Source organism: Bidens hawaiensis, unplaced genomic scaffold (genome assembly GCF_021521415.1).
Source record: "Bidens hawaiensis isolate Kalapana, Puna unplaced genomic scaffold, B.hawaiensis_p1.1 tig00028987_1, whole genome shotgun sequence".
Taxonomy (NCBI): domain Eukaryota; kingdom Viridiplantae; phylum Streptophyta; class Magnoliopsida; order Asterales; family Asteraceae; genus Bidens; species Bidens hawaiensis.
In genome coordinates, this window is record NW_027494761.1 from 5,959 (window position 1) to 20,072 (window position 14,114).

At 37.8% G+C, this 14,114-nt stretch overlaps 1 pseudogene; it reads left to right on the top strand.

Annotated features, from left to right (window-relative positions):
* The first annotated feature begins 818 nt into the window (after positions 1-818).
* LOC143577990 (putative F-box/kelch-repeat protein At1g12870) lies at positions 819-1,870 on the top strand (annotated as a pseudogene).
* The last annotated feature ends 12,244 nt before the right edge of the window (positions 1,871-14,114 follow it).

Here is a 14,114-nt window from a genome sequence, read left to right on the forward strand (position 1 = left end):
TTAGATGTCGTTGGGAAGATTATCATGGGTGAGCGACGATTTCGTCATTTTTTTATGATTCTTCAAGATGTTATGTAAGTCATTCTTCATATAAAAGATTTTTATTAAAATTTCTTTTAAATATTTTATATTTATAACTATTTACTACGGTATTTAATATAAATTTTACATGTGATAGTGGTCACCGTATACAAATTTCTTCGTACGACCCACCGCAGATTGAGATGGTGAAAACCTTTCGGGCAATATTAAATAAATCTATTGTGTATGTATCACGGGTCAAGATGGTTCGTTTTCCGGAAAGTATGTTATAATTTACATATCTTTTTAAGAAATATATAGTGGCATCATACACCTAACGTTTTCAAAATATATATTTTATGTTTTTCAGTGAATATATTGAGGTCAACATGCTATACTAGGATCGCGTTTGAACCGGACATTCCAGAGAGACACCAGATTGCCTTAATGTGTCGTTCTTAAAATATGATTGCCTTAAGTTATTTGATTAGGATATTTTTATATTGTTTTGATATTATTGTTTGCTTGTAGTGAAGATGTTCAAAAATTATGAATGATCACTTTGATTTTTTTTTTGCGTGTGTTTATGATTTGTTATCTTCTCATATCATTATCTATACTAGAAATAAGTTTTACTTTGCTTAATGTTGTCATGTCATATATCGTGTTGTTGCAAGTATGTGTTGTACATATGACTTTATTTACATGTAATGCAATTACACATACTTTTCTCCAAATTTTAAGTTAATTATGCTAGAACTAATTAGTCATTATTTGTGATAAACGAAGGTATCACCATGGTTGACCTTTCTATTGAAATAATCATTTTCGAGATATTAACGAGGGTGCCAATGAGGGTTGTAGGTCGTTTTAAGTCTGTTAGTAAGGAATGGTATGCCTTTTTGTCAACACAAGAATTTGCAAGGGTACATTGTTCTCGCTCATTAATTTCATCTAATCCGAGAACTCTCATAATTGGCAACCTAACATGCTCAATTCATCCGATCGACCTTCAAACCGGTGAATATGGGCCAAGCACAATCGTTCCATTTCCATTTAATGATGTCTCAGTTCGGTCACATTTGGATGGATTGTTGTGTGTTCGCTTAAATCATACGTCAGAGTTGCTTCTTTGGAATCCAGTCACTCGTGCATTCAAACATTTATCAACACCAGAATGTCGTTGTCATGGTTTCTTTGAACATGATGACGCTACTGGTTTTGTACATTGACGGTTACGAAGATTATAAGGTTTTACATGTAAAGCTTAGGCGTGGTGTACTTCGCGTCTCCATATATTCTAGGAGAGTAGGATCTTGGAGAAATATACCTTTAATAATAAGACCAGAGTATGTTAGCCCCACTTTTGGTTGGTCAAATGGTACTTTTTGCGGTGATACTCTTTATTTCACTGTTTGTGAGTCTTTGGTTGGAGGTAAAAATGTGGTACTTTGTTTTGATGTTAATTCGGAGAAATTTAAAGAGATATGCTTTCCACCAGTTCTAATGATGGGAATTGTTTTTGGAGATTTAGTGAATGTGAAAAATGAACTTCACATGTTTGTTAGCACTGGCATACGTGAGATGTCAATTGAGTTGTGGATGCTAGAAGAGGAACAATGGATTAAGGTCTTGTCATGTCCTCGAATCCCCCCCTATACCTTTGTCATTATGTTGTGACATAACACATTTTATGACAAATGGTAATTGGTTTGTGATGACTAATGGAGGGAAGCTTTATGAAATCGAAATGGATGTGAAGCCCTTTGAATGCTTTTATCATGTTACTTCATTTTGTGGTTCTAAGAGAGCAATGTTTGTGGAGACCGTTGTTTCACCAAGTTTTTAGTTTGTCTCACTCAATGTTTTCATTATTTATTGTAATGTTTTAAGAATTCAGATTCTTCTTTTTTTCTTTCCAATTAATATAATAGTCAAGTGTCATGTACTATTCTTGCAATTATGCTTTCAGAATTTCATTGTGTATGATAAGTCTCCTTTTGTTTAATTTACAAGGTATTTTTCAATTTACAATGACTAATAAACAACCAAAAGATCGTAATGATGCTTCTACCTCACGTGCATCTACATCTGCTGAAAAACGAAGAGCGTATAACACGCGGTATTACGCTTCACGCAAAGAGAATGGACAACCAAAAAATCGTAATGATGACTCTACTTCAAGTGAATCTATATTAGCTCAAAAAAGGAAAGAGTATAACAAACAGTATTATATGTCTTGCAAAGAGAAAAACAAACTATTGAAAGTCGGCATCAACGATGCTTACCAACGTGATCCACTAATGGAAAGGATACCATTACAAACTTTACAAACTAATAGTAGTCAAATGACACAAATGCCAAAAGGGAATGTGTCATGTAGTTCGACTTAAGAACGAAAAGTCAGCGATGAACCATGTCATGCTACATGCAAAGAAAACGGAAAAAATACTTCAAATGGTATTCAGTTTACACGAATTGTTACGGATGATAGTACGCCGACAACATCACACCCCTCTGTAATTGGCAAAGTCATGGCTGAAATATCACGAGGTTTTTATTTATTTAACAATGCTTTCTTTATTAAACTTGTCATCTTTTGCATCTTCCTTCACTTAATACAATGAATTTCGTAGGCATTCGAATTCAACCGCATACACTATTACCTCAATTTTGTGACGTTATTGATCAACCATCCATCCTGGATGAGAATATCGAAGAGGATGCATATAATTTTATGCACGCTGGTATGCCTACATACCATCGTGTTGTAGAGGAATTCACACCTGAAATATCACAAGGTTTTTATTTATTTAACCTTGCCTTTTTATTAAACTTGAAATCCTTTACAATTTTCGTTACTTATTACGTCAAGTTCCTTAGGTATTCGAATTCAACCATCCACTCGCGATGAGAACACATAAGAGGATACCTAAAATTTTGTTTACGATGGTATACCTAGGGAGCATTGTGTCTTAAAGGAACGAAGTCCATGTCCTCATTGTGGAGAAAAATGATTTACATATGAATTCTCTACCTTTTGTTGTATGAGTGGGAAAACAATGTTAGCAAATTCAGAAATTCCAGATGAATTGTACCGGCTGTTCACCTCACAAGATGATATTGGAAAATTGTTTAGGTAAAACATACGTGCCTATAACACCAATTTTTCTTTCGCCTCAATGGGTGTGACATTGGATGACACTTTGAACAATATGAGAGACGGTGTATACACGTTTCGTGCACATAAAGGAATATATCACAAAATCGATCAATTAGTTTCGAGAGATGGAACACCTAGGTACTTACAATTGTATTTTTATGATCCTGATACTGAGTTAGATCATAGACTTCGATGGCCAAATCTTGATGAAAGAATTACTAAGATGTTGAGAAGTATTCTGTCTACAAACCCATACGTTAACACATTTCGAAGTCTTGCAGACTTAGGACATCTAGATAACTATAGAGACACTTTGAATGATTCGGTGGAACTTGACCAAAGGGTGTACAACCGACCAACGACATCCGAGGTTTAAATAATATTACTATACTTCAAATATTTATATAACCATAGTATAGATTATTTTACTTATTTATTGCACCATTGTATAAGTTGCTGGTATTTGGGTTGAAGGTAATGACAATATCACTTCGTACAAAAGAAGTATTGTTGTGTACGGTAGGTCTGAATATAGTCAAACTATCCAACCATACTTTGGTTGTTATGATCCATTGTCATATCCTCAATTTTTTCCTAATGGTGAGTCGGGTTGGCATTCTAACATACCACGTCAAGGAGTATTAATCAATGAAGTTCACACCAATCACGATAATATCGATGAAGAAATATAAGGTACAAACAATTTACGTATCTTTCTTAAGTGAGGATCATAATTAGTACCCTAACGTGTACCATTTTTAAGAAAAGTACCAACAGTTTAGTTATTTTTTTCAGAGGCTAACACACGAAGTGGTAGAACAACCGTAGCTATGCGAGAGTACTTCTGTTACAAGTTCCAAATTCGATCTATCAAGAATGTGATTCTGTTCGGTGGTAGATTGCTACAACAATTTGTTGTAGATGTTTACATAAAGCTCGAGACGTCACGTTTACAATTTTGTGAACAAAACCAGAATAAGATCAGAGCTGATTTGTACCAGGGTATTGTGGATTGCGTCAATGCTGGCGAGGTTCTACCAAGTAGAGTTGGAAAACGGATTGTGTTTCCTGCATCTTTCATCGGAGGGCCTCGCGACATGCGACGCCGATTTCTTGATGCGATGACTTTAGTTCAAGATGACGGCAAGCCTGATTTATTCCTTACAATGACGTGTAATCCTGGGTAGCCCGAGATACGTGACAATTTAAAAGTTGGTCAAACAGCACAAGATCGACCAGACCTTGTTTCAAGAGTGTTTCGTGCCAAATTAGAGGATCTTAAGGAACAAATATTCAAGAAACATCTCCTTGGAGAAGTTAAGGCATACGTTTATGTCATCGAGTTTCAAAAGCGTGGTTTACCACATGCGCATTTTCTTCTTATTATGTACTCGCAACACAAAATCAGTAATCCAGATCATTTTGATAAGGTCGTGTGTGCTGAAATTCCTGACATACTAAGGCATCCCAAATTTCAGTCAATCACAAGATGCATGGTCCTTGTGGACATTTATGAATAAGCAATCCTTGTATGCAATTGAAGAATGATCGTCAAGTTTGTCGCTCCCGTTATCCAAGATAATTTAATGAACACACAACACAAGGAGAAGATGCATATCCATTATATCGAAGAAGAAATAATGGAATAAAGGTGTTTGTACGAGGAACAACTCTTGATAACAGATGGGTTGTCCCGTATAACCCAAGGCTTTTGATGATGTTCAACTGCCACATCAATAGTTTGCTTAAGTATAAAATCTGTGAAATATTTATTCAAATATATTTACAAAGGGCACGACAAAAGTTATTCAAATCAATCAAGATGAGCAAGAGGTTCTTGTTAACGAGATAAAGAGATTTCAAGATGCACGCTACGTATCTCCCCCGGAGCCAATGTGGCGTATTTTTTCCTTTTCTCTTTCTTAAATCCATCATGCTGTTTTGGCATTACAACTTCATCTTCCTAATTATCAAATGGTTAGATTTAGAGATGATGATGTCATGTCTGAAATTGTTGATAGGGAAAGAGATAAGAAAACCATGTTAACTGCTTTTTTTGATACAAATAGAGTGGATGAAACAGCAAGGCAATATTTTTATAAAGATTTTCCAAAACATTTTACGTGGAATGGAGGTTCAAGTCATTGGAATCGTCGTTTACGTAAAGCACAAAGAGGCCGTATCGTTTCCGCTAATCCGTCCGAAGGAGAAAGGTACTACTTACGCCTAGTTTTGTAGAATGTCAAAGGGCCTACTTCTTTTGAAGATCTTTGCAAAGTTAACAGTGTACAATACACGACATTTCGAAAAGCAGCTCTTGAGATAGGATTAATAGAGAACGATGAAAGTTTATCGCAATGTCTCTCAGAAGCCTCATTATTTCAGTTTCCCAGTGCTCTTAGAATGTTATTCGCGACCATAATTATTTTTTGCAAACCTGGAGATGTTCGAAAGTTATGGAATGACCACTTTGAATCACTATCTGAAGATCATCGGTTAAATTGTTAAAATGTCGAACGAGTTCAAAATTTGGTTCTTACCGAAATTAGAGACCTTTTACAATCAATGGGTAAAGATATCAATCTATTAGATCTTCCAAGCATAACAGAAGATGTAAACTTACAACATGTAGGTTATCGTGAGGTACAAGAGTGTTGGTGCATAATGTCAGTAGTTCAGTATCTCGTGTTTATTTGTGTCTGTAATCGTTTATATTGTTTTGTGTTAAACTTGTTCTTATATGTTCGCCTTTGTTTTAGCGAGCTTGTAGTTGAGCGAAGTTAAGATAACTTCGCCTAGTATGTTAGGCGAAGTTGTCGAGTTATTTAAACTCTAACTTCGGCTCTTGTAGACATAACTTTGGACGGCTGGTTTGAGTGATTCTTAGAGTCACGTGTTTGTATCTTGGTGGTTAAGCATTGCAATATATCAAGTATTATCTTATATTCTCGTGTATTTACATATATTCAACGTGTTAATCGACTCGACACTCGTATCGTATACGTGGGGATTCCGCACCCTCGTGTTACGAGATACTCCTGTGTAGATCCGGCTGGGAACTTACAATTGGTATCAGAGCATTTTGCTCGTGATTGTGTGATTCGGGATTATCACACGGGTGTTAAGATCATTTCGTTAGACCATTCACGGAACGAGTTTACGTTGAAATACCTCGTTTTTGTAAATCGCTCCTCATCCCTCATCAAATACACCTTCCAATCACCCTCGCGACCTTCGAAATCGACCTACCTAACCTGTAAAACTCCTTTGTTCTTCTAGCGAACTTGCCGTCACAAAAACTAGGGTTTTAGCGAACATATAAGTTTTTGGCGAAGTTGATAACCAGCGAAGTTGTCAACCAACGAAGTTACAGGCGAAGTTGTTGTGAAAGCGAAGTTGTATTAACTTCGCTACTGCTCACTGTTAACAGAATTTGATTGTTTGAGTCTCGTTCGTTCAAGTATGACTTCAATAAACATCACAGAACTGGTAAAGATGGAGGTTGAAGCTGGTTCAGCAACTAAAGCTCCAAAACTGCTTAAAGGTACTAATTTCGTTGCATGGAAAGATAGATTTGAACAGTATGTGAAGTATCAAGACGCAAAGATGTGGGTCTGCATTCAAGATGGGTACATTCCACCAACGTCCATGTTTGAAGGTCGAGAACAAATTAAGAAGTACAGTAAGATGGAAGATGATGAAAAGAAAATGTATGAGGCAGAAAGTAAAGCGCATGCAGCTATAACCATGACACTTCCACAAGAGATTCTTCATACTTTCAAAAAATACGAACCTCCAAAACAAAGCTGCTGAAAACCCAATTCTCAGTGTTCAAGTATCTGAAAAATGAATCACTTGATGACATCATCACACGATATTATCATCTGATGACCGAGCTAAATAACTACTCCATTGAATACAAGGAGGAAGAGATAGTGGAAAAGCTTCTTGATGCTCTCCCACCAAAATGGGAGATGTACACTGTTCTGATGAGAGAAGATAAGGACTTTGAGAAGATTGATTTGGAGACGGTGGTAAATAAGTTATGAAATTTTGAACTTAACATGGCTCGAAAGGAGACACCTACTGATCAGATTCAGGATCCGGGAATGTATGGTGCTAATGTCACTCCAAACTCAAGTTCAAAATCAGAATCCACTGCCTACTACTCAAAGGGGGAACCAAACTCCACTCCAGATGGTCATGTAATTCTCAATATGGATGGTGACGTATGTTTCGTAGCAGGAGGTAGTAGTTCCTCAAAACCTCAAACCACAACTGGTAATTTCTCAACCAATGCTTCTAGCAAGAACTACTCACAGATGCCTATGAGTGTTACATCAGCTGAACAACAGTTTGCTCTTTATGCCTCCTTCATTGCATTTTATGAGAATTACATCAAAGGAAAAATAGTCGACCCTGCAACTTTGGATGAAGACTATGATCAGATCGACGCTGATGATCTGGAAGAAATGGATCTGTAGTGGCAGATGGCTATGATAGTAAGAAGGGTGAAGAGATTTATGAAGAAAACTGGTAGAAAGTTCGTTGGAGAAAGACCGAGGTTTGATAATCCAAAGTTCGTTGTTATAACTGTCAACAAAATGGTCACTTTGCTAAAGAGTGTACAAATGAGAGAGTCGAACGAAGCCAAAACAGGCCTACTCAACAGAATGGGAGTGGAAGTGAAAATAAGGCTATGGTATCTCAACAAAACGGTGGATACTACTGGAATATACAAGTTGAGGAGGTGTTCGAACAGGCAAATCTGGTAAACATCGAAACTGGAGGAAGTGACAAAGAGACTGGGGAAGATCAAGCATACATGGCAGAAGTGAACGATCAACTCTCAGAGGTATGTTCTGAATCTCATTGTGAACAATGTGAAAAACTGTCTGATCAATTGAAAACATTAACTGATCAGTTTGTTAGTTTGGACACTCAATTTAAAAATTTAAAAGAAGAACATCACTATTCTAAAATTAAAGAAAACAGTTACTCGGTAAAAATAAAATCTAGTGAAAAGGATATCAGAAGTCTTAAAGCCACTCTAGCTGAAAAAATACAAGTGATTGATCTTAGTTATGAAGTGTTAGAAGAAAAGACCAAACTAATTGCTGAAAAAAGATAAACAGATAGCTGATTACCAGGTAAAAGTGGTGGAACAGAGAAAAATTGAACAATTTAGAAATTCTTCTGCGATGTTAGATCACATCATAAGTGTTCAACGTTCCCCGGTTAACAAAGGGGGAATTGGATTCTCTGAAGTTCCACCACCATACAGCAATAACTATACATATAATCCTAGTAATCAGCAATCTGCGAATGTTGAAATTAGTCAGACAGTTCCACTAAAATTTTCTGCTAAAGAAACTGAAGTTAATGAGAGTGAAACAAGTAAGACAAGTTCTAATGTCACAAGTTCTGTCTCTAGTTCTGTCTCGTCAAACTCGGACAAGTCGTCCGAATCGGGTGAGATAAAAGAAGAGGTTGTGTTACTAAAACGAGGGGAGGACTATAAGTTTGATGAAAAGAAATCTTCCCTAAATCCGTTCGTCCCACCATATGTGAGACAAATGGATAGTAATGCAACAACTTTTGAGACGAAAGTTCAAAACAACCAGAATAGTTCGAACAAAAGTTGTTTTAGATGCAACAGGATAGGACACCTTGTCGCTGATTGTCCTCTGAAACAGAGAAAATCTAGAAATATGAGGCCTACTAAAACTGAGAATAAAACGAATACTAATTATGATGCTGGTAAGAATGTGAAAACACCAAATTTCAATCATTGGACTAATCCAAGATTTCAAAGAAATCAGTCTCGTTCTTACTCAGTGAATTACCAAACCAACAATTATAATTCCAGTAATTCACGAAGGTTTGGATGGCCTCATAGCCAGTCATCTAGAAATTTTCCTTTCAGAACTTATAGAAACTCTCCTCAAACTGACTTTGGGCAACCAAGGTACAGGATGCCGGATAACAGGTTTAATCAACCCAAGATCAGAAGGTCTTGAGTCCCCATATTTTAATCTATTTCTTTTAATTGTGCAGGAACAGTCAAACAGGGCTGTAAACAATATGTGGGTTGTTGACAGTGGCTGTTCCCGGCACATGACTGGTAACAAGAAATTGTTACGTGACTGGAAGTCTGTTCAAGGATGAAGGGTTAGTTTCGCAGGAGAAAGTGGAGGAACAATTAGTGGTATTGGGATTGTGACAAATGGAAGAATAAAGTTGGAAAAAGTAAATTTTGTGGAAGAGTTGAAGCATAACTTGTTGAGTGTCTCTCAGATTTGTGACAAAGAATACACAGTTCATTTTACTAAAGATGAGGCACTCGTACTTTATCCTGGTTTCAAGATTCCTGAAATCTGGATTGTGATGAAGGCTCCAAGAGAAAAGAACACATATGTAATGTATATGAGATCAACTGAGATGGCAAATGAAGAATCATGTCTTCTGTCAAAAGCAAAAGAGTCTGAGTCAGAGTTGTGGCACCAAAGAATGGGTCATATACATCTTCGTAAGATGAACTACATAGTCAAGAATGGGTTGGTACTAGGAGTTCCTTTGAAGAACTTCAATTTTGAAGACCAATGTGTATCATGCAAGAAAGGAAAACATCACAAGAAGCCTCATAACTCCAAGAAGGTTAACTCAATTGTCAGCACCTTGGACCTACTTCACATGGATCTCTTTGGTCCTGTGAATGTAAAGAGTCTAGGAGGAACTTCATACTGTTTGGTGGTAACCGATGACTACTCACGATACTCTTGGGTCTATTTTCTAGAAGGAAAAAAGATGAGACAGTTCAGTTGGTAATTAACTTGATTACTAAGGTGGAAAATATTGTTGGGAGGAAGGTTAAGTACATCAGAAGTGATAATGGTACAGATTTCAAGAACTATCAGATGGAAATGTTTCGTTTACAGAAAGGGATAGAGCATCAGTACAGTTCCCCATATACTTCGCAGCAAAATGGAGTAGCTGAAAGGAAGAATAGAACTCTAATCGAAGGCGCCAGGACCATGCTGGCAGATGCTAAACTTCCCGTGGTGTTCTGGGTTGAGGCTGTTGCTACAGCCTGTTACATCCTTAATCGTGTCTTAACTGTTAAAAGATTAAATAAAACCTGTTATGAACTTATGCATGGTAGAAAGCCAAATTTGAAGGGTCTTGATCCTTTCGGGTCCTCATGTTCGATATTGAAGACTAACTCTAAATTTGGTGAGAAAGCTGACGAAGGTATCTTAGTTGGCTATGTTGTTGGGACACCCAATAGAAGAGTCTTTATTCTATCAAATTGCAAGGTTGAGGTGGTCTGTAACACGGACATTACTAGTTACAAATCACCAAGGCCTAGCATGGGACCGGCAGAGGCTTTCGACTATGATAAGCTATTCAAATCTTTTAATGTGCCTTACTTGGATTTTGCAGACATTGATGAGAAAATGGCCTCACAGATGCTGTATGACGAAGAGGAGGACATTGATGAGAAAATGGCCTCATTGATGAGAAAATCAACCGACCTCGTCAAGTGCAGTTGAAACTCCAGCTGTCTCGAATGAAGATGAATTCTACAATCCATTTCACACTCAGCCTCAGCCTCACTCTGATGAACTCTCTTCAAATCTTGAGAATGATCTGGAAGTCGGTCCGGTACAGACCACCAAAATTCACAAGAATCATCCTTTGGAGAATGTGATCGGTAATCCTTCTGATGGTGTACGTACTAGAAGAAGTTTGGATGAACACACATGTGTGTATGCAAGCATTAAAGACACGTGTATTATAAATGAATGCTTGTACACCTGCTTCATCAGTCAGATTGAACCAAAGAATTATCAAATGGCACTGAAGGATAGCTCACGGGTTGAAGCCATGCACGGAGAACTGGCACAGTTTGAGAAGATGGAAGTATGGCAGTTAGTTGAAAAACCGCAAGAAGTGAACGCTATCTGTACAACGTGGGTTTTTAAATGTAAGAGAGATGAGAAGGGGATAATCATTCGCAACAAGGCAATATTGATAGTTAAAGGGTTTAATCAACAGGAAGGAATTGATTACAACGAAGTGTTTGCTCTTGTGGCCAGACTGGAGGCAATTCGACTGTTTCTGGCATTTGTTGCACACAAAGAGATGAAAGTGTTCCAGTTGGATGTGAAGAGTGCGTTTCTTAACGGAAAAGTCGATGAGGTGGTATACGTAGAACAACCTCCGGGTTCTCCTGACCCAGATTTTCCTGATCATGTGTACAAACTGAGCAAAGCATTATATGGGCTACATCAGGCACCTCGTGCATGGTACGCAACTTTGTCAGATTACTTGCTAGCGAATGGGTTTGAGAGAGGGAAGATCCACAGTACCTTGTTTGTCAAATGGAAAGGGAGTTATTTTCTACTCGTTCAAGTTTATGTGGACGATATCATCTTTGCTGCCTCAAGAGTTATTATGTGTCAGGAGTTTGAAGCAGTCATGAAGAAAAGGTTTGAGATGAGCGCCATGGGCGAATTAACTTTCTTTTTGGGATTGTAAGTAGATCAGAAGAAAGATGGCATGTTTATTCATCAAACGAAGTATGTCCATGAGGTGCTTAAACGCTTCAAGATGGATGATAGTACCCCATTCGACACTCCAATCTGCGTCAACCACAAAATGGGTGCTGATTTCGACAATGATGAAGATGTGGATCCCACTAAGTATCGGGCAATCATAGGTTCTTTAATGTATCTAACTGCATCTAGACCTGACATTATGTTTGCAGTTTGTCTTTGTGCTCGTTTTCAGGCAAACCTGAAGGAATCACACATGAAGGGAGTGAAAAGAATCTTGCGGTATCTTAAAGGAAAGCCTAAGTTGGGACTATGGTACTCGAAAGGGGGAGAACTGGATTTGATAGCATACACCGATTATGACTATGGAGGTTGCAATCAGAACAGGAAGTCAACAACCGGTGGATGTCAGTTTCTCGGAGGAAGATTGGTGTCGTGGCAGTGCAAGAAGCAGACCTCAATAGCCATTTCCACCTGCGAAGCAGAATACATGGCAGCATCGAATTGCTGCTCCCTGGTTTATGGATACAACAACAAATGCGCGATTATGGTCTGAATTTCACTCGAACTCCTATTTACATTGATAACGCTGCTGCTATCTCAGTAACTAACAATCCCGTTAAACACAGTAAAACTAAACATATTGACATTCATCACATTTTATACGGGATTGTGTTGAGAAGAAATTAATTTTGCTTGAAAAGGTTGATTCACTGGAAAATTTTGCCGATCTTTTTACTAAAGCTTTTGACCGATCTCGTTTTCAAAACCTTGTTGAGCTAAATGGGATGATCAATCCCGAGTAACCTTGTTTTCTTCGTTTAAAAAAAAAACATCACTATCGCTTAAAATTATGCCGGTTGCTCGATTTACTGTGGAGAGTCATTCTGAGTTGTGCATGTCTCCACATACATCTTTCCGAATGATAGGCAGAAATGTGATTACCCAGTCATACACGAGCCCGTGAGTGTTCTGATTCCCGCGAAGATAGTGTTAAGTAATTTGCAGTGATCCAGATTCGGGACTTGCAGTTGTCTTAGACTTGCAGTTATATTATTGTCTTTAAAAAAAATTCTAGTTATTATCGTTAAGCCTTTTGAAGCTAGTCTCGTTACAAATATCAAGAAAGAGGCAAGAAAGAATATTTTCAAAGTATAAGAAAGATTGGGAAGATGAATCGGAAGGTCGACATGTGCACATTGATTGATCAGAAACTACGGGTCGAAGTCAACTCAGGATGACTTGGGGAAAGCCAAATACGCTTTGAGAATAGATAGGAGGCATCACAATCTCCCATGTGATGTCCATCTAAATTTTGAGCTTAATTGAACCTAATCCGTATCACAGAAGCGATGAAAACCATACTAAGTTTTATACCTGCCTACAACCTGTTTCTCTATGTCATAATACCGCTGAACATGGATCTGTGTGACAGCTACTTAATCAGTATGATTCCTGTTCGGATCTTTTCTAAAACATGCAGGTTCTCGTCAAGACTGAAATTTGATCCCATTTATTTAATTATCTTTATTTTATTATTATATATTTTATCTTATGGTCGGTTACTGTTTTTTGATCACTTATTCTGAACTTTTGTTACAATAACAATGGGCGACGTTATTTTTGGTTTGGGCGAAGTTATCATAACAGCGAAGTTGAGCATGCGTTGACTGAGGCGAGGTTGTCTATTGGGCGAAGTTAAATCTAACTTCGCCTCTGGGGTTTCTCAAAACTATATAATGCGAAGAGGCGGTCAAACCTGGTCAATCTAAATTTCTCTAACCACAAACCCTCGGCGAACTTACCAGTTTGAATCAAACCTATTTTGTTTTATCTGTTTTTAATCGACATCAAGGTTCGTCTGATCGTTGTGACTCGTAATTCTATTTGAATGTTTGCTAATCTGTTCCACCATATCCTGATTTAAGCTCGGTTTATCGTCAAACCCTACAGTCTCGTGTCACGTCGATTTCGGACTATTTTTGATAATTAAATGTTGGTTTAACCCTAAATCGCACCTTGCGCTGTACAGATTAGACCACTGATTGTCCATGTCTTAAACAGATCGTATGTCTTTGTTGAACTGCATAAGCGGCGAAGTTAGGGTTCTTGGTGAATTTGATACAACTTCGCTAGTATCTCAACTTCGCTAAAGTTACAACTTCGCCTGTACCAAGCAGGGCGAAGTTGTAACCTGTAAACACACTTGTCTGATTTCATCAGTTTGTTTTGCAGATATGGCTGCTGTGGCTGGTGCTGGGGGAACTGGTGGTGACGAAGGTGGCGGTGATAAGAGACAGTTTTTTCCGGGTCACAATATGTATATCACCTTAGATCCGGAAGCTCGAGGAATTGATGATTACCGTGAGATC